Below are 3230 nucleotides of genomic sequence, written 5' to 3'. Positions count from 1 at the left end.
TATATTGATTCAAAAAATTATCTATCTACATGTTTTATTGATACATAGAAGCCCTATATAGGTAGAGTTGTGTAGGTGAGGGTTTTGAATGTGGTAAAGGATGCGACATTGCGACATATTATGTTCTCAACATTGTTGATCTGATGACAAGCAAATCTATAATTCACACATTTGATTATCTTTAATATTTTATACTTGCAACAAGTTTGAGTCCCTCCACAACCAAGTGTATCAAGGGGCTTTACATTCCTCTCTGATGCAACTGGTTGCCTTGACTACTTTCTAGACTTTGACAAGACTGGCAAACTTTTTGAATATCCGTAACCTTGAAATTGGAAAAATAGTTATAATTTGGGAGTAAGGATTGCGGGAATGTGCACACAAGGAGGACAAGTTGAATAGAACACCTCACACAATGTAGATTGTTTGAGTTTGTATAATGTAGCCTTAGAATAATGAGCATTTATGAATAAAGTAACTCCTATGGAGGGGGAAAAGTATCATGAGGGTCTTAAGTATGTTCACACGAATCGCTATCAAAATGTGGTAACAAATTATCCCTAGAGTGATGTGAATAATAGCTCGCATTGAAGCATAGGGACGTGCCATGTTCTATGAACTATGATCAATCCACAAAGGGGATTAAACCTAAAGCGTTGAGCTTTTAACAAGGCTGAGTCTTTGTAAAAGATCAACAAAGTTGTCATATGAGAAGATGAGGAAAAGCATACTAAAGCTTCACCCAACCAACTCCCTATTGTATAGATTAGCCTTACTTTCTATATATAAAACCCCTTCCAACGTGTGCATCTCCTAAAAAGAAAGCTACTCCTAGGCCCTATTCGCATAGGCTCCTATCCTCCATGCTCTTGCACCTAGACATGTGGCCTGGCATTATTGCCACCTTGAAGAAGAGTTTTTGTAGTGAAACGAGATAAGCGAATACCTCTTTTAAGATCATTTATGTTTTCCAAAGTGGAAACCATCCTCAGATCTATCTTCCCACTTGACTAAAGCTTGGTCATATGCTTACAGCAAAAAATATCGGATTGCAATCAAACTAACACTTTGACGTAGAATCCAAACTTTCCTCTTAGGCCATAAGGTGTCTCATGTGACCATAAAAGCTTACCCCTTTTGAGGTGCTCCATCTAAGCACAACTTATTGCCTCTAATTCTTAAACAATTCCTTTCCAAAATTTGAAATACTTATGCTCAATTAAGGCTAAAAAAATTGAGTCTTTACATGTAATTTCTTCTTGTGGAATTGACTTCATACAAGTGTAGATCATTTATCTAAATGGCTCACACTTACACATTGCTATGACTCAAACCAAAAGTTTGGCGCCTTATGTCTTAAGTCTACATGTGAACTTACCCTACACATGCACGATACCCAAATTTGTTTAAATAGACTTTTGGCCATTTAGTCTCACAATCCTTCATATTTGAGTAGCCAACACTAATTTTGTATATGATCAAAACTAACTCAACTACACACTTTATACCTAGTATAAACCTTCATCAAGTATTTACTTGTATGAATCAAACGGTACCATCTTGTAGAGGTTGTGGTAAGACGGTCCACGGCAAGGACACAACAAATATGCCTTGCAATAGAACTTATGATGAAGCAAGCTTACAAATGGAAGCACAAGTTGCACTACCTCACAACATACCATTAGTGCTTTATAATATTGATAAATTTTTTGAAAAAGCACCACCTATTTGAAACAATTTTGTATCTAATATTACCAAATGTGCACCAAACAAGTAGTACTTTGAAAAGGTTCCTCTCACATCCCACCAACTAATACAATCTTGGCCTTCCATGTCACCAAAGATGCTTAAACAATTGATTGAAATTTAATTATGAATAGAATTGATCCATGGGAATCTAGGCAAACCACATAGTTTTGTCCACTTGAGCATGCCTAAATAACATGTATGTTGGAGTGAGCCATACCGTATTTCTTAAACATAAAAACTGCATGTAGAAGCATCTAGCAAACCATAAGTTTGGTATTGGAATACTAAACAAAAAACCATGAGTGCTACAAGCTGAAGAATAGTGTATAGAACCCTTGCCCCATTCATGCACAAGAATTTTTTTTGCCGTATGTGTTGCCGTACGTGAGGTGTTGGAGGATGAGCCCTTGGCTACACCATCCTATGAGCACACCATTTACTTCTACTTGGTAGACCTTCGTGAAAACCTCCCACCCATTGCACATATACTTTTTCAGTGGGACTTTGTATTGTATCACCATGTGTCATTGTTGATTAGAGACAAGTACTGATTACAGAAAATCAAAGGATAACAAGCATCCATAACATAGTGCATTCATGTCATACCTTACAATAGTGCCTTGTGAACTTGCAATAGGATAAGTTCACAGTGAAGCATATCACCATATAGAAACAAGTAGACAACATAGTCATGCATGCATATGACATATCTTAAGCATACGTATCTTACTCATAGAGAGAGAGAGAGAGAGAGAGAGAGAGAGAGAGAGAGAGAGAGAGAGAGTTGCAGTCATAAGTAACCATAAAGATTAGCAACAAACCTGATTATACAACCAAAAATGGTTATACAGACCTATTTTTTTAACCTTGTGACAATTGGTCATGCTTACACCTCCCAAGTTTTCATATCAAAAGGCGTATTGCTTATCACCCAGCAAGACATGTATAATATTATATAAAGATGAAATAGGATAATGATGCACCAAAACATCAAAGCAATACTAGGACTACAACCATTTGCGTAGATAGATGCAGAAAAGACATGATCTTGCAACCCCTTGCTTGTTATAAGATGCTCCCAAAACCACCTTAAAGCTAGCAAACATTCGAAGTAAAGCATATCTATAAAAAATCAAGATCCTATTCACTTGGCCTCTAATCAGACATGAAAATAATTTCAATGAGGAACAATGCACATGGAATCCATGATATATTCTTATGTGTTTGCATAGAGTGAAACAGTAGATGACCACAATTCTGCCATGTGTGTGCAAGCTAAAAATGCCAATAACTTGCACAATCCCTTGATTTATGTAGATTCATTCATGGATGTTGTCTTGAATAACATCCCTTGCATCATGCATTAGAAAAATCTTCTTCTTGAAAGAGCTTCTTCACCTTGAAAGAAAACGTGATTGTAGAGTGTTGATGTGGAAACTATCACACAGTTGAGCACTTGAATTAGTTCGACTACTTGTTCA

This window comes from Adiantum capillus-veneris, chromosome 26 (genome assembly GCF_014529385.1).
Source record: "Adiantum capillus-veneris isolate H3 chromosome 26, ASM1452938v2, whole genome shotgun sequence".
Taxonomy (NCBI): domain Eukaryota; kingdom Viridiplantae; phylum Streptophyta; class Polypodiopsida; order Polypodiales; family Pteridaceae; genus Adiantum; species Adiantum capillus-veneris.
This window is presented reverse-complemented; position numbering follows the sequence as displayed.